This window comes from Chelonia mydas, chromosome 2 (genome assembly GCF_015237465.2).
Source record: "Chelonia mydas isolate rCheMyd1 chromosome 2, rCheMyd1.pri.v2, whole genome shotgun sequence".
Lineage (NCBI taxonomy): Eukaryota > Metazoa > Chordata > Testudines > Cheloniidae > Chelonia > Chelonia mydas.
In genome coordinates this window covers 157,780,420-157,807,641 of record NC_057850.1, presented here as the reverse complement: position 1 = coordinate 157,807,641, position 27,222 = coordinate 157,780,420, and the positions used below count along the sequence as shown (strand labels likewise).

The window sequence follows — 27,222 nt, the reverse complement described above, 5'->3', positions numbered from 1 at the left end:
GTCTTGTATTGGAATATGGCAGGAATAATTTTCCCCGCTACTGTAGGGTTTTTTGTTATGTTTTGTTTTCTATAACCTATGGCTTTGTTTACAACAAAGCCCTTAAGTAGCTTTAAAAGCCCAGAAACCGAACCACGCCAACTGAGGATCTCACCTGCAGGGTAAGATTTTCAAAGATATACGCTAAAACAACGAGGAGTCCGGTGGCAACTTAAAAACTAACAGATTTATTTGGGCATAAGCTTTCTTGGGTAAGAAAACCCCACTTCTTCAGATGCATGGAGTGAAAATTACAGATACAGGCATAAATATACTGGCACATGAAGAGAAGGGAGTTACCTTACACATGGAGAACCAGTGAGGCCTAGGCGAATTCAATCAGGGTGGATGTGGTCCACTCCCAATAATTGATGAGTTGGTGTCAATACCAAAAGAGGGAAAATGGCTTTTGTAGTGAGCCAGGCACTCCCAATCCCTATTCAAGCCCAGATTAATGGTGTTAAATTTGCGAATGAATTGTTGCTCTGCAGTTTCTCTTTGAAGTCTGTTTTTGAAGTTTTTTTGTTGACGGATGGCTACTTTTAAATCCGTTATTGAATGTCCAGGGAGATTGAAGTGTTCTCCGACTGGCTTTTATATGTTACCATTCCTGATGTCTGATTTGTGTCCATTTATTCTTTTACGTAGAGATGGTCCGGTTTGGCCAATGTACATACTAGTGGGGCATTGCTGGCACATGTTGGCATATATCACATTAGTAGTGAATGAGCCCGTGATGGTGTGGCGGATGTGGTTGGGTCCTCTGAGGGTGTCGCTAGAGTAGATATGGGGACAGAGTAGGCAACAGGGTTTGTTACAGGGATAGGTTCCTGGGTTAGTGTTTCTGTGATGTGGTATGTAATTGCTGGTGAGTATTTCTTCAGGTTGGGGGGCTGTCAGTAAGCGAGGACTGGCCTGCATCCCAAGGTCTGTGAGAGTGAAGGATTATTTTCCAGGATAGGTTGTAGATTGTTGATGATGTGCTGGAAGATATACGCTGTTTATCCTACTTTATGCTCACAAATCAGATACTTTTAGGCACATACGTGTCTGTCTGCCTATGCACACAAACACATGCCCTGTTGCAAATCTGGTATTTGCTCACATATGTCAGTCACATGCAATTGTATACATATACTCATGGCACAGAGTTTGAAATTATGGCTCACAATGTATTTGGACATGCAGCTTGCAAACTATTGCACTACTTATGCAGTGAATTCACAGTAACTTTAAACTCCTGACCTATTACATGGTATCTTAGAATCTAATGGTGAAAGATGGTCATGTGTTTGGAAAAGCTTTGAATTTTCTGTATTGGAACATATCCTGATTCATGTACAAGGAATGTTATAATTTAACATGTATATTACAATAATGCCCAGGAACCCCATAGTGCTAGGTACAATCAAAGGCAGAAATAGACCCTGTCCAAAGAGTTTACAGTGGGAGGAGTGACATATGAAGAATGAGGGTAAGATAGAGAAATATTTGACAGATTTATTGTGGGTCTCATGGCAGAAACAAGTCTTGACTCTGAGGGTAACCTCCCACCCCTTGGAGTTTGTCAGGTCCTGCAAAGATGGATTGAGCCTCAAGGGGACCTGCCCTGTAGATTACAAAAACAATGGCTCCAGAACCTCCAAACACCATTTCCCTGCCTGTCTAGAGTCAGGGGTGTGGACAGAATAGACTAGAAACTCCTGTAAAAAGCCAATGGGGATGTTTCTGATGGAATTTTATATGCAGGCAGATCGTGAGCCAGTTATGAGCCAGCACTGCTCAGTCCATCAGTGGGAGGGGGACTCAGAGACAGAAGGACTAGTTTTAGTTTCTCTTTTGGAGCTGAGAGAGAAGCAGAACAGCTTAGGGAGTCTCTGCTTAGCTCCCAATTCCCACAACTGCTCTGTGATCCAGTACATGGTCAAATGGTCCATTGCCGAAGAGACCAGTAGCCAGAGAGGCAGGGTACCAGCTAGGTGCCAGCTATCTAGAGCCAGCTGAGACATCCACAGGACTCTGGACCAGGGATCCAGGAGAGGTCCCTGCCCCACTCAGGGCTGAAAACACAGTAAGAGGACCATTTGCATTTTCTTTAAGCCAGCCAATGTTTGTAGCACTGTTACACTCATCTCTGGTCTCATCCTTTGCATTCTTTCTGCTTGGAAAGGTTCCAAGGAAGGTGCTGGGGGTTGTGATACAGTAATGAATGGTGAGGCAAATTTGTTGTGTTATTAATGTTTTAGTATTTATTAATTATTTATTAACATTAACTCTTTTCCTTCCCCAGAGCCTCAGTTTCCTGTCCCCAATAAAGTTATTTTTGAGCATTTCATTTGTTGGGGTTACATTCCTAGGTAGGAGTTGCAGTATTAGTGATTTCCCCAAGGGACAACATCCTTGTGTTCCAGGCACAGAGAGGAGTCACCTTGGATGGAGGAACCAGGTGTTGCAACAGAGAACCCAAGACCCAACCCATGTGAGGAGGGGAGAGAAGCCACTCCAATTAGCAAGCATCGGAGAGAAGGCTTGAGCCACACATCAGGGGAAGGGCTACATGAGTATAGGCTGAAGGAGAGGGTAGCAAGCAGCCTTGTGGCTAGAATAATACTCTAATTTAATTCTTTCATTCAATCATAGTAAAACAATAAGAACATACAGAGCAATCAAGCTGGTTAAGAACGTAGTAGTTCCAAATGGGAAATTGTTAAACTAAACTAAGAAAATAAATGAATATTAAAGGAAAGAGAAAAATATATTTAGTAATAACCATTTATATTAATCTAGGATTATGGGAAATGTATAGAATACTATACAGATGATGCCCCAGAATGAAGACTAACAGGACTGTGACTGCAAAAATCTGGTGGAATAAAACACGGAATTTGAATGTTGCCCTAGTCACCCTATCTGGGATTATTGGGGCAGGGTGATGGGGAATGGATTTGTCTTGGAGTTCAACAGGTAGGGAATTTATGTGGTTTAATTAGCCCACAGTATTATCTAAAATTTGCTCCTGATCTAGCCTCATATAAAGGGCCTGATTCAAAGTCCATTGAAGTTAAGGGGCATCTTTTCATTGATTTCACTAGACTTTGGATCAGGTCTGGTCTAGAACTGAGCCTAAATTTAGATAATTAATTCTGCTGACAATTTGGTTTACACAAATTTGAAAATAAAAGTCATCTTGCTGTCTAGCTTCTGTTAATGTGCCCACTAACCACTTAGGGTCAGACCCATCCCTGCACTGGGTGGGAGGGAAGCCAAACCAGGGGTAGAGGAGAGATAGCACTGTTGTACACTGTCCTACCCAGTTAGTGGCAATGTTGAAGAGGACTGCAGACATGACACACCCCTGATGTACTCTTGTTTTGACTTCAGAACTGAGCTCACTGTGATCAACTTATGTAAAGTTGGAATAGAAGCTTTTGATGATGTTGATTATATGGAGAGGGATTCCATATGGCCGCAGAATGTGCCATAGGCTGGTCTGTGAATGCTATCAAAAGCCTTCTCAAAGTCTATGAAGTTTATGTAGAGTTGCCGTTGCTATTCTAAGCATTGTTATATTATGTTTTGGAGAGTGAAGATCTGGTCTGTGCATCCACACCCTTTCCGAAAACCGGCTCGCTCTTTTCTGAGAATGCTATCAACTGCCTCTGATATATGCTGGACTATGTTCTTACACATTATCTTGCTTGACACAGATAAAAGTGTGATACCATGCCAGTTATTACAATCACAGAGTTCTCTTCTTTGGTATCTTCACTATAACCCCATTGGTCCATTCATCTGGCACTTCTTCCCTTTCCTAGACTGATGCACATAAAGGGACCAGGATAGATGCTGCTAACTCAGGATTTACCTTGAGCAATTCTGTGTTCAAGTAATCCTTGCCAGGAGCTTTCCCATTTTTTAAGGGTTTGATGGCTTGAATGATCTCTTCCTTAGTTGGGCTGTCTGTGTTGATATCAAGATCTTCTTCTGCCTCCCGGATGTTTGCTTCCTCTTTAGGTGGCTCACTGTTCAGCAATTCTTTGAAATGCTCCGTCCAGTGCATTTCTTGTTCTTTTTCTGTTGTTAGTAGGTGGCCTTGTTTGTCCCTGATAAGAGTTTTTGTTGGTGTCTGCTGTTTACCACTGATAAGCTGCATCATTTTGTAGATGGTTCCTTGTTCACCACAAGCAGCTGCATCCTCTGCTTGTGTTGCCAGATTATCAATATAATGTTGTTTGTCTGCTCTCACAGGGCATTTGACCTCCCGGTGTGCCTTACTATACTGCTTGCAGTATTTGTCCTTTAGCTTCTGGGATTTTGTGTCTACAATTTTTTTCTTCAGGGCTCTTTCTATGGCATTCCATGTCCTGGGTATAATTTGCTCCTTTTCTCCTCTTCTCAATCTGGGTCCTATCTCTGCCATTTGGAGAACACCATATCACCTTGTTTATTTCTTCAGTATGAACGACCTACTCATCGGCAGAACCCTATTTCAACATCATGACATTCACAAGTCTCTCTCCATTTTCATTCATGGTGCCACACCCATGTCTTCCCATTGCTCTGTCACTGTGTTTGTTGTCCTTATCGACCTTGACATTCACATGTCCCATGACGATAGTTAGGTCGTGGCGTGGTACTCTCTCTAACTCTGCCTGTAATGTAAGGTAGGATTTGTCCTTTGCTTCTTCATCACTGTCATTTGTCGGAGCATAGCACTTAATGAGGGTGATATTATTTTATTTCCCTTTCAGTCTGACTCTCATAAGTCTGCTGCTGATGGACTTCCACTGAAGTAGTGACCACTCACTCCCTTCTTCAAAAGGATGGCAACACCTTCATAGTGTTGTCCATCATCCCATTCGGAATACAGGAACGTTCTCCCAAGGCTGTTAATCTTCCTAATCCCATCCATCTGCTCTTGCTGACACCCAGGATGTGTAGGCTGTAGCATCTCATCTCTGCTGTGACCTGAGCTAGCTTCCCTGTTTCATACATTGTCCGTACGTTCCAAAAACCAAGTTTGGTTTTTGTCTTGGTGTTGAGCACTTCAGCCTTCATTCCAGTGACTTCCTTTCAGCTTCCACTACTGGCAGTCATATAGGTCATTGACTCCTGAAGGCCATCATGCACAGTAATGGTTGATTTCTCCACCACTATTTCCGTAACATATTTGTTTTTTATGGGACAGGGTTGTTAGCCCTGTGCCTAACCCCCAGCCTGAAAGACCAGGGTATCTGTTTTGTCTGGCCCCACCCCCACAGACCACTCCAGCATGGTTGAACCCGCAAGGAGCAAAAAGCCCCTGCCGACACAGATTCTGGGGACCATTAGAGCGTGCAAGCTGTTCTGCCACAACAAGGCATAGACACTAGAGGACAGAGTAGGGAGGCTATATTACTTCTGTATTTAGCAGTGGTGCAAATGTTACTGGAATATGATGTCCTGTTCTGGCATCCACAGATCAATAAGAAAGTTGATAAATTGGAGAGGGTTCAAAGAAGAGCCATAAGAATGATTAAAGGACTGGAAAACAGGCTTATACTGATAGACTCTAGTGGTTCAATTTATTTATCTTAACAAAGAGATGGTTAAGGTGTACCTTGATCACAGTCTTTAAGTGCCTACATTGGGAACAAATCGTTGGTAATGGTCTCTTCAGTCTAGCAAAGAAAAGTATAACTAGCTCCAGTGGCTGGAGTAGAAGCTATACAAATTCAGACTAGATATAAAGCATACATGTTTAACAGTAACGGTAATTAACTATTAGACTAACTTATCAAGAGTTGTGGTGGAGTCTCTATCACTGGCAATATGAGGGGTTTTTGTTTTTGTTTTTTCCTAAAGGATATTGTCTAGTTCAAAGAGGAATTATTTCAGGGAAGTTCTATGCCCTACACTGTACAGGCAGGCAGACTCGATCACAGTGGTCCCTTCTGGCCTTGGAACCTATGAATCATTCTGTTGATTTGTACGTTTACTCTGCAGTTCTTGTCCTGCTTTTTGCCACATATGTTAATTTGTTGTCTAAGGACCATGGGCCAGACCTCCAGCTACTGTAAACTGACTTTAGTGGAGTTCTGGCAATTTACACCAGCTGAAAATCTGGTCCTACATAGCCTCAGTTAAAGCTAATGGAAAAAATCTAAAATTTGTAAGCAATAAAACAGACAATTTGAGGGCAGCAATTTTCAACCAGCTCTGCTCTATCACTCCATTGAAATCAAGGTAGTAGCTGGATTTACACCAGTGTATCTGACAGCGGAATTTTCCTTTAAGACTATAATTTAAATTATTTTCTAATCTTCCGGGTGGTTTAGTTTGATGTTATCTCCATTATGAGTTTTTTTAGCCGTTCAAGTAATGGTGTTTTCTCCCCTAGGACTCAAACTTTGAATTTGTCTCTTGAGTTGTTTCTCCAAGCGTATTCCTTCTGCAGTCTTTTGTGAATTGCTTTTGTATGATTCTCCAGATTTTGACCAAATATCTATTAGTGACATCTTTGTGGGTTTTTCAGCTGTCCTAATTTTGGGAAGCCAGATGCAACAGTTTAGCGTAATTATTATAAAATTGAAGCAAACAAAATTGAAGCCGTCATGCTTTATAGTTGAGCACATCACATGGCCCACTTTTCCTTTTTCATGCTTTATTTTCTTTTAAACTGCCATTTATAAAAAAGGAAAACATAGAATGCAAAAATGGGTATTGAATAGCCTTATATTTTAGAAACAAATATAAACCAAAAAAAAAAAGAAACCAATGAAATTTGCAGTTGAAGCTGTCACTAGTGTCCTTAACTCACCCTGACTGTGCCTACAGATATTACAAGAGTCTTAGCTCTTTGAATGTTTAAGAAATAAAACTAAATTCTGGCCTGATTTACACCCTGTCCAGTTCCATTGGCTTCAGTGGAATTGGATTGCCCAGGGCATCCTTTGAATAGGTTTTCAAGCATGAGGCTATACTGTCCCTGACATTCAGATTCAAAGTATTGTATCTCTTTGTTGAAAACTTGTGGTCTCTTGTGTGTGTGTGTGGGGCGGGGGAATACACTCTCCAAGCATGTCCCTTGCAGCATGACATGCCACTAAAATTCCCTGCCTTAGTTACCCTTCTCTACTGACCGGAAAGATACTTAATTCAATAATGTTCCCCAAGTATATGCAGGAAATTGCCATATCTGTCAGAAACAGAACTTCTAAGCAAAGACATATGGCATTATTCCTTTTAAAAAATGTATGTATCTAACATATTTCATATTAGCAGCAGCAGGTTTTAGTTTATCATGTTTGACTTGGCAATTCATCCTTAATGTTATTTTAACATAACTTTTTGCATCCAATATTATGCAACTCTGAGACTCAAATTATAACTAGCAAACCCAAAACTGAACAATAAGTGCTTTCCTATTACAGTATCTTTCAAATGCTTTAAGTGGGACAAGAGAAACCTGAAGACAACCTATCTTCCTGTCACATTCTGAGGACAATGTTTGTTTCAAGGATGATCATAAAAAGTTGTAAAGTTGAACAGTGTGAGACTTTCACAGAGTAACATAAAGAAGTTTGAAAAATGCCTTCGCATGACAGTTCTCTGACTGCTTGTCATTGATGATGGGAGTGATGAGTGAAATAAAATATGTGACTGTGTTATATAGACAGTGAAAATTCTTTAACCACCATTAACACTTTCCAAGACAAAATTCAGTAAATGTATCCCTTTTATCCATGTTATGCTTTTCTCATAAGAAATCTATCATCCTCATAAGCAGTTCTAAACAAGCCAATAGATAACATACAATATGTGTTTCCAGAACCTCAACTTTGGATCTCTTTCTGTTAGGTTATTAGACATTAGAAATTTAACAGATGCTGTGACTGTCTACTCTTATGGCAACCAGTTTTACAAGATTATGATAAGCTTTGTAAAGTATGCCTTGTGAAGTACCATTTGAAAATGCAATAATCAGCTGAACATTATTATTCCATTGAAATATGTGTAGCAACATTATATGTGAAGTTATGAGATTCTACTGTATGATTGTTAGTGAAATATGTTGTAATTCTGGGTAACACCCACAAACCAGTTTCTCAGAGACAAAGAAACACTGGCACCCCAGCCATGTGGTAAAGAGCAATCACTGGCTTAAACAGCCATTCTGCAGCAACAGATAAATGTAAACAAGAAAATTATATTGCATCACAGGAATGTTTCAACCTGCCTTTCCACAAGGGACTATGTGGTGCCTACACCCCAGTGGCAGGTAATCCTCAAAGAGGGGAGGGTGGTATAAGAAAGAGAGACAGTGACCTCCAACACACCTCTCCCACTCCCACCTCTCTGCTCATGACAACAGTGACAAAGAACTCAAAGAACTGAACTAAGGTGGAAGTGGTCCCTGGCTGAAAGGAAATCCAACCTCTGAATTATTACAGCTTGTGGTGAGAGATAGATACTTTCTATAAATCCTACTAGCTTGTTAAAGTTTAGGAATGGGCTTACATTTTTATTTTTTAAATATTCTTTTGTAACCAATACTGACTTTTATTCATTATCACTTAAAATCTTTCTGTTGCTAATAAACTTACTTTATAGCTTTATCTTAACCAGCGTGTTTGGACTAAAGGGTGTGAGGAACTCCATTCGGGATAACAAGTTTGGTGTATTATCATTTTCCTTTGAAGAAATGATGGGCTTATTGTGAGCTTGTACTGTCCAGGAGGGTACTATACAGTACGAGACATACATTTCTGGAAGAAAGTCTGGGACTAAGAATGTGCGGTGTTGCCCTGTAAGTCATGAGTGGCTGGATATAGCATTCATGTATTTATCTGGGTGTGAATTGGCTTGTTGAAGGCTGTGTGAGCAAGCCAGGTGTGGCTGTCTGATAAAGTGGTGTAAAAGACACCCCAGGCTATACAGTTAAGGGAACACCATTGTCCAGCAGTCCAGATTGTACCCTGGGGAATGTCGTAGATGCCTCTTCTAAAACTTAGTCTACTGAATACATCTAAATCATAGGGGTTCACTCTGTATTCCAATTTCTTCTCATAATGCATGAACACAAGGCTGTTAACAATGAGAAGCAAATCCCTGAAGTTCTCTCACACACTGGCTCCCCACTCTGTTCTGTGGGTTTCCTGCACTTCCACTGAATGTCGAGGGGATCCCCCTTAAAGGGCTAATGGACTGAATCCAGGTCATTCCAAAGAATTTTTTTGTCCCATGTCAGTTAACGTGGGGGTATGTGTTGTCTTCAGCACTCATCCCTCAGCTGTTAGCAAAACAGCAGAGATGCTGGTAGTGGCAGACATGGGAATCCCCTCCAACTTGCTGGAGTAACTCAAAGGAGATAGCTTTGAAGGACACACAATGTCAAGAGCATAGAGTTACTCAAATCAAGGCAGGAGTTGGTCCCCAAAGCTGGGGGAACAGGACCAGGACAGGAAGTCTCCTCACAAGGGGAAGGGACAGTGCAGAGAGCTTGTAAATGTGTGGTAATTCCTGCCCTTGTTTGGTGTTGTTGGTGTCCTACAATGGTCTGGAAGCAAGGAAAAACTATGGGAATGAAGGATCAGGCAAAAAAAGGTCTGGTAGTGGCTATAGCTCAAAAAGAATTTGCTTCAGAACACTGGAAACAAAGAAGAGCTCAAAGGAGGAAATCAGGAATAATGTGGATAATATTTTCTCTCTCTTATGCTGGTTAAACAGCACTAGAGGACCTCTGATGTGAGAGATGGTGTTTGGAGAACTGTAGAATGGAATGTTGGGGCCTGAAGGTTCTAGATCAGCTGGGCAGTACAGAATGGGGACACTTGATGTGAAAAGTTCCAGTGCCTAGAGTCCTATCTCTTAAACTGTCGCAGGTGACTGTTTCCCTGCCATTGGGGGAGCCTTGGGCACTGGTGCACCTTGGTCCCACCTATTTTCTGCCTGTGGTACATAATGATCTAGTATCCTGGATTTAGTGGGCTGTAATACTTTGGTCTAATTTTGGTTGATGGGTTTAGTGTGTGGGTGCTAGGTCGTGATGGTGGCCTGTGATTATAGGAGATAATACTAGATGATCTGGTGGTCCCTTCAGGCCTTACAGCCATTGACTTTATGACCAAGAAAAAGCAAGCGTAGCCAAGTGATGGGCGACAAAAGGAGGAAATGACTCATCAGAACATTCCTTAACCCAGATGCCATTGTAGCACAGTGATGAGACACTACTTTCCAGAAGGTATGGCCAGCTTCTTTCACCTTAAGACCACGGAACCTACCTCCCCATCAGCTCATGAGAGAGAAAACCTTTCAGTTTTCACTGAAGTCTGTCACCTCCTTCCATCTTTTACAGCTGGTATACAACCCACAACAGTGAAAATCTGTATTGGTATTTCTGGGGTTTGCATATGAAGAGTGCCAGATTTCATACGATCTGGAAGTGGATACATTTGTGCTGCACCACTACCTTTTAACCCTCTATTTATTCCCAGGATATTAGTCCACTCTTCGCGTGGTGTTCCACAGCCTAGATATTTGGATATCACTATTTGAAATAGTCTGTCTTTGTGTGAAATATATGGTAGCCTGGTTGGGTGAGTGGGATCTGATATATGATTCTTTAATAAAAATACCAGTTATATAAATGTACCCTTTCTTTCTCCTGCCTTCATTTTAAAACCCTCTTTGTAATCTGATTATATTGTCTTCCCTACATTCCTGTGTCTGGTTCTCAACTCCTAAAGGAGTCAGATACAATACCACTGCATAACTAGCAGAATTAGAATTTAGAATTCTCTGCAGGCAGCTCCCCCTTTCTATGCTTGGGTAATAGGAGCAATGGAATGGAGACACTGCTGCATCAATCAATAATTCGTCTAAAGTAAACGAAAATAGAAAGTGGTACTGTCATCACAGACTGGACCTAAGATCTTGCTTATGATAGAAATTCCAAGCATTGCATCAAGTCTGACCTCTCTTTATAGTACTTCAGAGTGAGAACTTACACTTGTAGAGTTTATCTGTCTGCTGAAATCTGTAGGCAGCAATTTAAAAACATACCACAGACTCAAAGATTATAGCACTATGAACTTGGCAGTGGTGGGGAATTACCATAATACCATAACACTAGTCTTTGTGTGGAAATAATGAAAAATTCATTTTATAAAAGCAATAACTAGATATGGCCAGAAGCAAGAAACATTTATCTGATCTTCCTTTCTCTCCTCCTCCTTCAAAGAGCCTTGCTGCTTTGGATAAAATGGAGCCGAGATTCAAGCGACCCCTATTTTGCTTCTGCAAAACCAAAACCTGACTGATGAGGGTGGTGAGGTCGGGTGGGATATATCAGAAAATGACAAGGCATAAACACATTTGGGGGTGCTGAGACACTTCTACCCCTACCCACCTGCTGCCTATGCACAATGCTGCTTAAACGTTGCCTAAACACAGACTGAGGCTGGTCTGTCACAATATGCGACTGAGGTCTTCTTTTAGCAAGGAACTAGAGTGTTGATCTCAGACCCAAAGTTAACTAGCAGAGGAGAAAGGGCTGTGAGTGATTAGGGGTTGGTGTGATCTCATACAATTACTGGTAGGACCAGAGATAACAAAAAAAGCAATTTTCATAGACAATATCCTCATATCAAAGTCAAAACCACTGACTCATGTCTTATCATTAACATTAAAGAGATGGTTGTCGTGCACATTAGTTTCAAGCACGGTTAAAAACTGCTGAAATAGTAATACATTTTACTAAAAAGGCAGGCAGTACCTCTTGATTCCAATTTTAAATGTTACCCACCAACATGCTGATGGGGCCTTTTTGGATTACCCTGTACTATAACCATTGATATAGGAACAATAATGTTCGAGAAAATCTCCCACCTTCTCTAGCAATTAAAAACTGGCTGAGTAAGCCTGTAGCCTCCTAAGACTGACCATCCTTTCATTTGTTTCTCCATTAATTACAGACATTTTCAATGTCAAACAAATTATTGGCTTAAAAATAATTGTCACTGGGGAAGGAAGGAAAGCAAAACAAATCAATGGTACTGGACATTTTCATTCAGTCCAACCCTAAAGCAATAAAAAATGAATTAATATTGGCATGCTCTCACACCCTCCCTTTGCCTTATATTAGTTCACTTCAACCTTATTAATGGAAGATAAAGCCTGAAGCTTTGTTTACACAGCAAAATAAGTAATGATGACATTGACAGCAAAGAAACCAATATGTCTGGGAATGTGTGATGGAGCGGCTGCCCCCACACTGATATGTAAGGGGTTAAAGCCACCCTGATGAGGCTGCACAGGAGGCAGCCAATAAGGAAAAGGGTTGTAGTGCCAGCCAATTAGGGGAAGGTTCATTGAAGGAGCCAATCAAGGCCAGGCTGGCCAATATAAGAAGGGGCTTCTGAGCAAAGGAGGGGGAGTCACTCCCTGGAGTTCAAGGGAGGAGGACTGTGGGATTACAGTGGATGAGAAGCTGGATATGAGTCAGCAGTGTGCCCTTGTTGTCAAGAATGTCAATGGCATATTGGGCTGTATTAGTAGGAGCATTGCCAGCAGATCGAGGGAAGTGATTATTCCCCTCTGTTCGGCACTGGTGATGTCACACCTGGAGTATTGTGTTCAGTTTGGTCCCCCCACTACAGAAGGGATGTGGACAAATTGGAGAGAATCCAGTGGAGGGCAATGAAAATTATTAGGGGTGTGGGGCACATGATTTACGAAGAGAGGCTGGGAACTGGGGTTATTTAGTCTGCAGAAGAGAAGAGTGAGGGGGGATTTGATAGCAGCCTTCAACTACCTGAAGGGGGGTTCCAAAGAGGATGGAGCTAGGCTGTTCTCAGTGGTGGCAGATGACAGAATAAGAAGCAATGGTCTCAAGTTGCAGTGGCGGACGTCTAGGTTGGATATTAGGAAACACTATTTCACTAGGAGGGTGGTGAAGCACTGGAATGGGTTACCTAGGGAGGTGGTGGAATCTCCATCCTTAGAGGTTTTTAAAGCCCGGCTTGACAAAGCCCTGGCTGGGATGAGTTAGTTGACATTGGTCCTACTTTGAGCAGGGGATTGGACTAGATCACCTCCTGAGGTTTCCCCCAGGCCTAATCTTCTATGATTCTATGTTTGGCTGCTTACAGGGCTGGAGCACCATGAACAGAGCAGAGCAGAGCAGTTCTGGGCAGGGTCAGCAGAGTATGAGAAAGCTTCAGGCTGACAGGCTGCCAAACTGAGGCTCAGATACAAGGGCAAAGAAGATGCTGGGGCTGCAGGGAAGTGGCCCAGGGAAGGAGATGGTGGAGTTGGGGGAAGGGCAGTACATGGCAGCCAGCCATAGGGTCCCTGGATTGGGGCCCAGAGTAGCAGGCGGGCCCAGGCTCCCTCCCCCCTTTTTGCCCCCATTGGCCACTGAGGGAAGTGGCCAGTATATGGACTGCAGTCTGCCACTGAGACAAGTGGCTAGAACCTGGACTGCAGATTGCCTTTGAGGCAAGTGGTTGGACTTAGGACTGTCAGTCCCCCAGATGGGGGGAAAGAACCGAGTGGGGCACCGCCAGAGGGCAGTGTCCAGAAGAGGCCGATGCTGTCCTTGACGTGGAGACAGGAGTGACAATGGATGAGACACCACCAGAGGAGGGCGCACTGGCAACCCTGAGCTAATTCCCAGGATGACCAGCGGGAGGCACCATGGTGGTGAGTTGAACTCCATCACACAATGACATCACACTTTATATTATGATCACCAAGAACTCTTGCCTAGATATGTTGGAAGCATAGCCCTTTCATTGAGCATTATCTTTCCACTTCAGATGAAGAGAATCAAAGGCTGCCATTTAAACTTAAAATGCTACCATTAAAAATCCCATGTATTCATTGAAAAGGCTTCAAATATATATATGTTCAGAGGCTACCCTGTAATGTTCTGGCAGGTGTATATGTGTATCCCTGCTTCGTTGAAGAGCAGAATCGCTCATTTTAAGTATTTGTGGTGATGTCCCCCTCTAGGGGATGGCTTATAAAGAAAACGTCCTAATTCTACCACTGAAAGCAATGAAAATTCTCTTAGCTCAAGTAGTTAAGAATTGTGATTTTGGGACAGAAGCTCTTGTGGTTTTTTCCCCCAATGCCAAATGTGTACAGGTCATGTGGTGATTGCACAGGCTAATGTTTACAAATCTGAGCACTTACTTCTAAATCCTTTTATAAGCATCTAAATATTTTATTTTGATAGCTAAATATGGATTTAGGAGCCTAGCTTTAGGCACCCAAGTTTGACTATTTCGTCCAGAGTCTACCTGTAAGCGGTCAGAGATTCACTCCAAACCCCAATCTTATGCCAAACCAAACTGACTTTGTACGTGGCTCATGCTACCACTAAAGCCACACAGCAATTCTGTCTCTGTAAAGCAGGCTTCGTTCCCATCTTCCCAATATCTCCTCACTCACTCAGTATCCTCCCTCCCCTGTGCAATGGTTCATTGACATTTGCCACTGTACCATTTTTTCTCTGCCACTTCCTGTAGATCTCAATTTTAACTCATTTTCAAACTAACCTGCAAGTCTTTCTTTGAACCACACACAAATGGGAAATCTACCCATCTATTTGCAACTTTTGTTCACCATTTGAAGGTTCACATTACCTTCCTAAACTACACTTCCAACTTGAGTTGTGTGTATGAACAGCAAAATCTTTAATTAAAGCTCCCTGCAAGTTCTCCACTGTTACCTATGGTAGGTCAGACATGTTACCAGTCAGGGACATGTGTGTGTTAGACTTCAGATTGGGTAGAGATTTTGGATTTAGAGGCTGTTCTATCTGTTTGCAGACGAGGTAGCTGCCTAGGACAGCAGATTTGGGTGATGGTGGCAGGGGATAAGACTGATGGAGCTGCCTGCGGAAGGGGATGACCACCAGCCATGGTTGTGAGAAGCAGGAAGCAGCCCCAGCTGGAGTGCCAGGGAAGTGCTCCAGGCCCCTCCCCAGCCACCGCCAGTGCAGGCAAGATTGTGGCTGCAGCTCAGGCACTTCGGCTCAGGGCTGCTCCTGGCAGCACTGCCAGGGCTTCAGCCACAAGCAGAACAACCCATCTGTCTCCCTGTCAGTACCCAGCCTACATCTACCACTCTGTGCCTGGCCCCCATGGGGCCTGCTGCCTGGGAAGGCCCCTGGCCACCACTGCTACCTGGACTTGCATTCTGGCCAACAATGAGGAGCTCATCTGGAAACATGCTGGGGGGGGTGGGACTGCGAGTGCAAAGATTGCTGGGGGCCAGACGTGATGGGGGTGTGCAATGTGGAGTCGAGGAAGGGATTGCAGGTACATAGTGCAGGCATCTGGACAGAGGGTTCACAGGTCTTTTTGTGGTTGAGCTGACCATCTGCAAGGGAAGGTATCAGGGGTCACTGTCCCACAGGTGGAGGATGAGGATGCTGATGCTGAGGAGGGTTTTGGGGGGTGGGGGTGGATAGGGAGCAATCCCTGGCCACAGGGGATGAAGGGGACTGGACAAGGATTGTGATGGGGAGTGGGTCCTTGCCATGAACTTTTAAGGGGTTAGGATGCGGGGAGCAGTACAAAGATTGTCTTGAGGGGACTCTGGATGCACCCTCAAACTGACCACAGTATTTAATAATCCCTTTCTTTTATGCATTATCTTGCTTTATACATCTTCCAGTGGCATGTAAACCTACTGTAACAGCATGGCACCCACCTGTCATAGGCATCCCTTTTGGTCAGGTGGTCTTCCGGGAGGCAAGGTTTTGCCCTCTCTGGGCCCTTCTGGCCCCAGCTGGGCCACTAAGTAGTTCAGATCCCCTTTTGGCAGTTTATCACTGTCCAATTGTAGGCCACTTCCCCACTGACCTATGGGAGGGGACCCAGGCCCACCCCCTACTCTGTGTCCCAGCCCAGGGATCCTAAAAATAGCAGCCATGCACTGCCACACCCCTTTAACAAAACTGCCTTTAGTTCCCTGGGCCATTTCCCCATTGCTCCAGCCTTCACCGATGCTTCACCCTTTGCTCAGGGCTCTTGTGTGTTCAGGTCCAGCAGTCAGCCAGTAGCAATGTCTCACTCCCCCAGCCCCTGTCAGCACTGAGCTGTGCATGGTACTGCAGTTCTCTTTGGCCAAACAAAAGAACCACCCACACTCCTCCAAGTCTAGCAAGGAACTGATTCTGGGCAGCACTGCCGCTCCTTTTTATATGGCCCTCCTGGGCCCTGATTGGCTGCACCCTAGAGCCTTCTGATTGGTTGCTTCCCCTGCAGCCACTCTAGGCTGCTTGGAGGACTCCTCTACAGCTCTTTTCCCTTGGCCAAGTGTGGCAACACCCTGAGCCCTCCAGCAGGGGACCTCTGGGCCTAGTCCTCCCCATCACACCTACTTATCTATTTATTTGTCTATCAAGGAGTTTACTACTGTCATCTACCACACTAGTAACTAAGCACCTTCTACATAAAATCTATAGCAAAGTCCCTAGCCTCTGGCATTTCTCCCTTTATGGAGTTAAGCGGCTGGGTGAGATGAGGGTGGGGTTGAATTGTGGGGTCACTGATGGTGAAAATGCTTTCTGAAAGGAAGATTGTTGCAATGTTTCCCAAAGCTAGTCAGACTCTGGATGCACCTGATCTCCTCTGGAAGATTGTTCCACAGTCAGCTCCCCTTGAAAGAGAATGCTTTCTGCTCTCACAGCATCGTCCTGGACATTGTGATCTGCAGTATCACAGAGGACAGTGGTTCATAGATTGAATTTTGGACTTTGATAGAGTTGGGGCCTGAGCCATTAATAGCTTAGAAAAATAAGGCCAGGGTCTTAAATTGGCATCAGACGCTGTCTGGGAGCCAGTGGAAGAACTTGAGCACAAGCCTGATGTGCTCATAGCAGTCTGAGCCATATTCTGTACCAGCTGGATCCTGTGCATTGTCCTCACATTAAGCTTCAGATATAGTGAATTACAGTAATTCAGCCTGCAGGTGACAAATGTGTGGATTGCTGGGGCCAGGTCCTTCATTTCCTAGCAAGCTGGAGGAGAAAGAAAGCATTTTTGAAAACTGGTGCTACCTAGTCATCCAAGCTTCATGAGGAGTGAAACAGGACCCTGAATGGGAGGTGGGGGCTGTCTGCCTTCACTGGAAGGTGAAGACAATGTTTTCACAAACTTCTTGATGCATTTCCCTTTGCCGAGCTTTATCACTACCTAGAGAAACATTGACAGATACACTCTGCACACTTGTCCCTAGGCCCCTGCCAGTGACAATATTATTTAACTGCCAGAATGAACATTCTTATGCCTAGTTAACTAATCACAGTATGTTTTGTTCTTCTGTAATATCATCTTATGTGATTACACGTAAATGAATGTCCACCTTTCAGCTGTGCTATCAGGAGCAAAGATGTCTATTATGATTTTGTGAGAGCAAACTCTTAATAGCATTTTTATTAATTTATTGTATTTTTTTTCTCACGTTCGTCTTGAGTTACAGCTTTGCTGAGAAAGCAATGGTAGCATTGTTTTTTTTTTCCATTCTGTATAAGAAAAGAAAAATCTCAGCATTCCTATCTTTTCCTACCCAGAAGGCACAATTTCAGTATTTCATAAAAAATATTGATATATTGCAAGCAAAATTTTACCCTGGGATCATGAACAAGTTATCTTTTATTTAGATCAGAGTGGCATTTCACATTTTGGACAGTTTGAAGGTGTCCAACTTACTTTACTAGCAACATTTTGCCACTGAGCAAACTAATGAATTTATCCTCACACTCATGAAATGCAAATTAATAGTTCTATAAAGAGCTAGGGTAAAATTTCAAAAGTGACTTAAACACTTAGGAGGGTAAGACCCAGATTTGTAAAGTCACTTTGGTGTTGCTCTGCTCAGGGTTGCAATGGTGAACTGACTTAGCAGTCTAAGTCTTATTGAAAGCCAATGGGATGTAAGAACCTAAGTGCCTGAGGCCATGTCTACACAGTGCCTGCTGCAATGCTGTAACTTCATGGTGTAGACAAAGACTACAGCAACAGAAGGGGTTTTTCCATTAATGTAGGAACTCCATCTCCTTGAGCAATGGCAGCTACTTTAACAGAAGCATTTTTCCATCAGCGTAGCTGTGTCCACACTGGGAGTTAGGTTAGCATAACTAGGACACCCAGGGGTGTGGATTTTTCACACCCCGAGTGCCATAACCATGCAGACTTCAGTCTGAAGTGTAGACCAGGCCTAAGTCACTTTTGAAAATGGGACATAGATGCTTAAGTCATTGAGGCTTTTTTTTTTTTTTTGACATTCCATCCATGGTCCACTCCAAATATACCATCTTGAATTTCTTGTCTTTTTCCTACTGATAGCTGGATATGGTTTTTAGAGTTATCCAAAAAGCACAGAACAACTTTTCTGTGTTTTTTCTTATAATCTAAAAGAACCTCTAGGCACTCTTATCCTCCTATTTTGGTGCTTACATCATATGCAGGTAGAGTTATTTACTGCCTTTATATCTTTATTTTTTCCCTTGAGGAATTCCACCATGATTTCAACAATTTCCATCCCACCATCAACCTCAGCCTCGACCAGTCCACACAAGAGATCCACTTCCTGGACACTACGGTGCTAATAAGCGATGGTCACATAAACACCACCCTATATCGGAAACCTACTGACCGCTATTCCTACCTACATGCCTCCAGCTTTCACCCAGACCACACCACACGATCCATTGTCTACAGCCAAGCTCTACGATACAACCGCATTTGCTCCAACCCCTCAGACAGAGACAAACACCTACAAGATCTCGATCAAGCATTCTTACAACTACAATACTCACCTGCGGAAGTGAAGAAACAGATTGACAGAGCCAGAAGAGTACCCAGAAGTCACCTACTACAGGACAGGCCCAACAAAGAAAATAGCAGAACAAAATAGCCATCACCTTCAGCCCCCAACTAAACCCTCTCCAACGCATCCTCAAGGATATACAACCTATCCTGAAGGACGACCCATCACTCCCACAGATCTGGGGAGACAGGCCAGTTTTTGCCTACAGACAGCCCCCCAACCTGAAGCAAATACTCACCAGCAACCACACACCACACAACAGAACCACTAACCCAGGAACCTATCCTTGCAACAAAGCCCGTTGCCAACTGTGCCCACATATCTATTCAGGGGACACCATCATAGGACCTAATCACATCAGCCACACTATCAGAGGCTCGTTCACCTGCACATCTACCTATGTGATATATGCCATCATGTGCCAGCAATGCCCCTCTGCCATGTACATTGGTCAAACTGGACAGTCTCTACGTAAAAGAATAAATGGACACAAATCAGACGTCAAGAATTATAACATTCAAAAACCAGTTGGAGAACACTTCAATCTCTTTGGTCACCCGATTACAGACCTAAAAGTGGCAATTCTTCAACAAAAAAACTTCAAAACCAGACTCCAACGAGAGACTGCTGAATTGGAATTAATTTGCAAACTGGATACAATTAACTTAGGCTTGAATAAAGACTGGGAGTGGATGGGTCATTACACAAAGTAAAACTATTTCCCCATGTTTATTCCCCCCGCGCCCCCGCACTGTTCCTCAGAGGTTCTTGTCAACTGCTGGAAATGGCCCACCTTGATTATCACTACAAAAGGTTTTTTTCCCCCCTCGCTTTCCTGCTGCTAATAGCTCACCTTAAGTGATCACTCTCTTTACAATGTGTGTGGTAACACGCATTGTTTCATGTTCTCTATGTATATAAATCTCCCCACTGTATTTTCCACTAAATGCATCCGATGAAGTGAGCTGTAGCTCACGAAAGCTTGTGCTCAAATAAATGTATTAGTCTCTAAGGTGCCACAAGTACTCCTTTTCTTTATTTTTGTTGCTGAAAAAAACCCAAGCATCCCCAGCACTTTGACTTCTCCTGGGTTTTGTCAAAGGGGAGAAAATGTTACAGAAAGAATAAAAGGTAGAGAGTTCTCCTTTAAATATTCTAAGACATCAGCATCTTTCCACAAGTCAAACACCACTTTCCACACTGTACTGCAGAAACTTTGAAGACAGAAATTTTTCCCAATAGTCAGCCACTTGCTTTATAACAGATTTATAGCTGTACAAATAATGCAATGTCATCTACAGACAATAAAGAGTAAGATTTTTTAAAAAGGTAATACCAGGCTCTTACTCAACAATGAGCCTCTAGCAATGTGTGTGTGATAGGCCAAGGCTGGGGGCAGTCCAGCACTCTTGTAAAGTGTGTGCAGGTTTTCAGGTAGCCAGCAGACCAATACATATCAGAAATAGTCTAGGACAACAGTCAGTTCACACTAAGGTCAGCAGCCAGACGATCCAATCCAAGAAGCCAGGTCTGTGGGTGTCAAGGCAAGGCAGCGCAGCAAAGCAATCTTGGCAGCAACCAAATTGGATCAGGTATAATATTGCTCAGACAACTTCCTCTTCCTGTTTGGGCCTTTATATATTTCAGGTACCCAATAAGAGTGCTGCCTGTCCATCTAATCAAGGCCAGGAGTATGGCTACTGTGGGCGTGAACACTAAGGCTCTTGGTTAGGGGTGCCAATTCAGTGCATTATCATGTTGCAGCAGCTAAGGATGCTACCTAAGGACCTGGGGTCCTGACTATGTGTATACATACAATACATCATCTGTTTTTAGATTATTTAGCAAGATAAGACCATTAGTCTAAATAAGTCCATTGAAACATTTATTAAATATCTAGGTATAAACAAGAATACATAAAGTAATTATTCTCATATTTCATGCGTTCAGTTGTTTGGTGGGAATTAATTTAAAAGACGCCATCCATACAATTTTAAAGAGTGATTCAGGCACATTTCTAAAACTCTGACCCAACTTTCATTAAAGCAAATGGAAAGATTCAGTTGGAGTTGGACTGAACCTTTAAAAGCATATGGCCAGATTCTGAGTGGCAAAATACTATGGTTTACTGGGCCTGACCCAGCATCATTGAAGTCAATGGACTGACACTCCCATCGACTTCAAGAGGTTTTGGATCTGGCCCCTAGTGATGAAGATACTATAGCTCAGATGTGGTACCTTTGCTCGTTGTTCTTATGCACAGCTATGTGAAAGAGATGTTTTGGTATAGGTGGCCACTAGAACATCGAAGAATCACTGTACAGCAATGATTTTTTTTTATATTACAAAAACAGCAACTTCCTGCTGCCTAAACTGATTGAGGCATATGCAATAAACTAGACACCAATTGTCCCATGTGTAAAATAGAAATAATCAGATCAGTACGGAAGTACAATTTAAAAACAATCAGTGCCACAAAATTTATTCCTATCCCTATACTTATTTTATTTCATACATCCAATATACAGGTTTCAGAGTAGCAGCTGTGTTAGTCTGTATCCGCAAAAAGAAAAGGAGTACTTGTGGCACCTTAGAGACTAACAAAATTATTTGAGCATAAGCTTTCATGAGCTACAGCTCACTTCAAAGTGACCTCACGAAAGCTTATGCTCAAATAAATTTATTAGTCTCTAAGGTGCCACAAGTCCTCCTTTTTTTTATCCAATATACAGTATGTATTCATAGATATTTACGTCAGAAGGGACCATTATGATCATCTAGTCTGACCTCCTGCACAACGCAGGCCACAGAATTTCACCCACCACTCCTGCAAAAAACTCACACCTATATCTGTGCTATTGAAGTCCTCAAATCGTAGTTTAAAGACTTCAAGGAGCAGAGAATCCTCCAGCAAGTGACCCATGCCGCATGCTACAGAGGAAGGCGAAAAACCTCCAGGGCCTCTTCCAATCTGCCCCGGAGGAAAATTCCTTCCCGACCCCAAATATGGTGATCAGCTAAACCCTGAGCATATGGGCAAGATTCATCAGCCAGATACTACAGAAAATTCTTTCCTGGGTAACTCAGATCCCACCCCATCTAATATCCCATCACAGGCTATTGGGCCTATTTACCATGAATATTTAAATACCAAAACCATATTATCCCATCATACCATCTCCCCCATAAACTTATCAAGTTTAATCTTAAAGCCAGATAGATCTTTTGCCCCCACTGCTTCCCTTGGAAGGCTATTCCAAAACTTCACTCCTCTGATGGTTAGAAACCTTCGTCTAATTTCTAGTCTAAATTTCCTGGTGGCCAGTTTATATCCATTTGTTCTTGTGTCCACATTGGTACTGAGCTTAAATAATTCCTCTCCCTCTCCGGTATTTATCCCTCTGATATATTTATAGAGAGCAATCATATCTCCCCTCAACCTTCTTTTAGTTAGGTTAAACAAGCCAAGCTCCTTGAGTCTCCTTTCATAAGACAGGTTTTCCATTCCTTGGATCATCCGAGTAGCCCTTCTCTGTACCTGTTCCAGTTTGAATTCATCCTTCTTAAACATGGCAGACCAGAACTGCACACAGTATTCCAGGTGAGGTCTCACCAGTGCCTTGCATAACGGTACTAAAACCTCCTTATCCCTACTGGAAATATCTCGCCTGACGCATCCCAAGACCGCATTAGCTTTTTTCACGGCCATATCACATTGGCGGCTCATAGTCATCCTATGATCAACCAATACCCCAAGGTCCTTTTCCTCCTCCGTTACTTCTAATTGATGTGTCCCTAGCTTATAACTAAAATTCTTGTTATTAATCCCTAAATGCATGACCTTACACTTGGGCTATTAAATTTCATCCTATTACTATTACTCCAGTTTACAAGGTCATCCAGATCCTCCTGTAGGATATCCTTGTACTTCTCTAAATTGGCAATACCTCCCAGCTTTGTATCATCCACAAACTTTATTAGCACACTCCCACTTTTTGTGCCGAGGTCAGTAATAAAAAGATTAAATAAGATTGGTCCCAAAACCAATCCTTGAGGAACTCCACTGGTAACCTCCCTCCAGCCTGACAGTTCACCTTTCAGTAGGACCCGTTGTAGTCTCCCCTTTAACCAATTCCTTATCCACCTTTCAATTTTCCTATTGATCCCCATCTTTTCCAATTTAACTAATAATTCCCCATGTGGCACGGTATCAAATGCCTTACTGAAATCTAGGTAAATTAGATCCACTGCGTTTCCTTTGTCTAAAATATCTGTTATTTTCTCAAAGAAGGAGATCAGGTTGGTTTGGCACGATCTACCTTTTGTAAAACCATGTTGTATTTTGTCCCATTTACCATTGACTTCAATGTCCTTAACTACCTTCTCCTTCAAAATTTTTTCCAAGACCTTGCATACTACAGATGTCAAACTAACAGGCCTATAATTACCTGCATCACTTTTTTTCCCTTTCTTAAAAATAGGAACTATGTTAGCAATTCTCCAATCATACAGTACAACCCCTGAGTTTACAGATTCATTAAAAATTCTTGCTAATGGGCTTGCAATTTCATGTGCCAATTCCTTTAATATTGTTGGATGAAGATTATCTGGGCCCCCTGATTTAGTCCCATTAAGCGAGTTTCGCTTCTACCTCAAACATGGTAATGTCTACCTCCATATCCTCATTCCCATTTGTCATGCTACCATTATCCCTAAGATCCTCTTTAGTCTTATTAAAGACTGAGGCAAAGTATTTGTTTATATATTGGGCCATGCCTAGATTATCCTTGACTTCCACTCCATCCTCAGTGTTTAGCGGTCCCACTTCTTCTTTCTTTGTTTTCTTCTTATTTATATGGCTATAGAACCTTTTACTATTGGTTTTAATTCCCTTTGCAAGGTCCAACTCTACTTGACTTTTAGCCTGTCTCACTTTATCCCTACATGTTCTGACCTCAATAAGGTTTCCTTCCTTCTTCCACTCCCTGTATGCTTTCTGCTTTTTCTTAATCACCTCTCTGAGATGCTTGCTCATCCAGCTTGGTCTACAACTCCTGCCTATGATTTTTTCCCTTTCTTGGGATGCCGGCTTCCGATAGCTTCTGCAGCTTTGATTTAAAATAATCCCAGGCCTCCTCTTCCTTTAGATCCATAAATTCTTCAGTCCAATCCACTTCCCTAACTAATTTCCTTAATTTTTGAAAGTCAGCCCTTTTGAAATCAAAACCCTAGTTGCAGATTTATTTTTGTTAATCCTTCCGTTCAGTTTGAACTGAATTAGCTCATGATCACTTGAGCCAAGATTATCCCCTACAACCATTTCTTCTATGAGGTCCTCACTACTCACCAAAACCAAATCTAAAATGGCATCCCCTCTTAGTCAGTTCAGCAACTACTTGGTGAAGGAATCCATCAGCTATCGCATCTAGGAAAATCTGAGCCCTATTATTATTACTAGCACTCGTCCTCCAGTCTATATCTGGGAAGTTAAAGTCTCCCATGATCACACAGTTTCCATAAGTATTTACTTTATTAAAAACATTAAAAAGGGCTCTATCCATATCCAAATTAGATCCCGGTGGTCTATAGCACACCCCAAGCACTATCCCGGGGAGGCTCTAATAGTTTTCTTCCCCAATTTAAATTTTGCCCAGACGGACTCAGTCATATCCATTCCATCGCTTCTTATTTCTTTACATTCTACCTCATCATTGATATACAATGCTACTCCACCACCTTTACCTTTATTTCGGTCTTTCCTAAACAGTACTTACCCTTCAATACCTGTAGTCCAGTCATAACTACTATTCCACCATGTTTCTGTTATCCCTATAATATCTGGTTTCACTTCCTGCACCAGTAGCTCTAGTTCCTCCATTTTGTTACCTAGGCTCCTCGCATTGGTGTACAAACATCTTAATTTTTACTGTTTGGCCTCACTCACATTCTGTACCCTATTAGGCACGGTCATTCTACAGCCAGTATAAACTATTAGACTGGTATCTACACTGCCCTTCCTCCTCAGCTGTATCCTCTCTTACTTCATTTTCTTTCCTCTCAATGCTAAAATCCGGCGTGGAGATTACCTGGACATCTCCCAACCATCTCCCTCAAATTCCTAGTTTAAAGCTCTCTTAATCAGTTGTGCCAGCCTCCATCCTAGAAGTCTATTTCCTTCCCTACTCAGATGAAGTCCATCCCGAGAGAACTGTCCTCTGTCCATGAATGCCTCCCAGTGGCCATACATCCCAAAGCCCTCCTTATAGCACCACTGCCTAAGCCATCTGTTGATAGTCATAATCTTGTCATACCTTTGTTGCCCTTCTCTAGGAACAGGCAGAATCCCACTAAAGATCACCTGAGCCTCGATTTCCTTAAGCGTCTTCCCCAGCCTAGCATAGTCTCCCTTAATACTTTCCAGCGAGAATCTAGCTGTATCATTTGTTCCCACATGAAGGATAATTGGGGATTCTTTCCTGCTCCCTTTAGAATCCTTTTCAACCTCAGGTCTACATCCCATATCTTAGCACCTGGAAGACAGCACACCCTCCTATTCTCTAGATCAGCTCTGGTTACAGGCCTATCTGTTCTTCTCAGTAAAGAGTCCCCAATCACATAGACCTGCCTTTTCCTGGTGATGGTGCTATTCTCCAGTCTATCCTCTGTTCCCTCTGGCTGCAAGTTCTTTCCATTCCTATTCTCCCTTGTAATCCTCTTTAACCCATCCTGTATCCTCCTGGGGCTCACATTTGGTGTAGTCTCCATTAACTCTTCCCCTTTTCCTATAGGACTAGCCGCTCTTCTCTTCTTCCTTGCCCTTCCATCTTCAGTGATTACCTGCTGAGCCCCTTCTTCATTTTCCAACTCTGCAAACCTATTCTTGAGCTCTATTTCTCCTTCACTAGCCCGTCTTTTCCTCTGCCTGGTTCTTTTAGTCACATGCTTCCACTGACCACTTTCCTCACCCAGTCTCCCCTCAGAATTCCCCAGTCCTGCTTCCATCTGCAAGTCTGAGCTTTTCCCTTTGGATACCTCATGTCTTTGCTCCATAATCTGCTCAAACCCCTTCCTAAACTCAACCAGACTTTCCACCTGCATCTCCAAACCTCGGATCTTTTCCTCCATCAGCTCTATCAGACGGCACTTCATACAGACAAAACTCTTACCAGGTGCCCCCTCCAGGATCATGTACGTACCGCAGCTTCCACATCCAGTTATCTTCATTGTGTCTTCTGCTACATGGGTCACTCCCACTGCTGCCTCTGTACCTGTCATGCCTAAATCCTGTTAATCTGGGAAACACAAACCACACCCAAAACACCCCCCCCAGCAAAAAAAAACCCAAAAACCAAAAAACCAAACAAGCACCACAAGACAAACTCCCCTTGCAAACTCCCACTCAAACTCCCCAGTTTACAGCTCGGTTTGCTAGCTCCTGTGCCGCTGCAGCTGTCTGTGCCGCTGCCTGACTGGCTGGCTACCTTTTGATAAATAATGTTTCAGTTTGCTTTCCCTGTACATCAAGTTCTTCCACCCTATTATGTTCTAGTCCCATTTTAACCTAAGACTGTTGTGGGGGACAGGGTCTCTGGGACATTTGCACCCAAGGAGGGGAAGATGTAGGACTACATGTGGGCCATATACAGAATCTGTAGCTTTCATTTGCATATCAATTGATTGGCATGCTCACACAGTTTAATTCCTTACCTGCAGTGAACACCATGGGAGCAGTACGCTTCGAGTCATGACATGAAAACTTAAATACAGAAATCAATCCAGTGTCAAAGTTTTTTAATAACTAATACAAAATATAAGCAACATTACTACTGAGAAGCACTGTAGTTTAATAGATAGGGCACTGGACTGGGATGCTGCAGATACAAGTCCTCTTCCTGTCTTTGCTGCTAACCTGCTGTGTGATCTCGGACAACTCAGACCCCTCTATTCCCACTCCTATTCATTGTCTGCTTAGATTTCAAGCTCTTCGTGACAAAGACCATCCATTTATTATGTGTTTGTACAATGCCTAGCACAATTGGGTCGCTAACTGCTAAAATAAAAAAATTAGATCAGGTATAATATTGTATAATACTGGAAATGAAATGATTCAAGCTCTTGAACAAATGCAATAGAAGTTGTTGTATTATTTGCTCCTGAAAATAGAAGCACGTCATAATACCTGCAAAAGTAATAGAAAAGGGAAAATTCATAATGGCTCAATCTGGGCATTACTATAAAAAGTAGGATGGTCAGAAATAGCTTCACAGTACAGTCCAATCAAATGGTACAGAACATTCCCCGTACATGAGTTGGGGGTCCATTCATGAAACTTCCCAGAATTTTTTCCCACAGCTTCGT

The 27,222-nt window shown here is 42.8% G+C and overlaps 1 long non-coding RNA gene across 1 annotated transcript; it reads right to left on the bottom strand.

Annotated features, from left to right (window-relative positions):
• Positions 1 to 18,852: 18,852 nt before the first annotated feature.
• Positions 18,853 to 19,673, bottom strand: LOC122464313. The gene is made up of 3 exons (XR_006288253.1): positions 19,641 to 19,673; positions 19,490 to 19,491; positions 18,853 to 19,013 (listed from the first exon to the last, which is right to left on the bottom strand). It is a non-coding gene; the product is annotated as an uncharacterized LOC122464313 (long non-coding RNA).
• Positions 19,674 to 27,222: the final 7,549 nt, after the last annotated feature.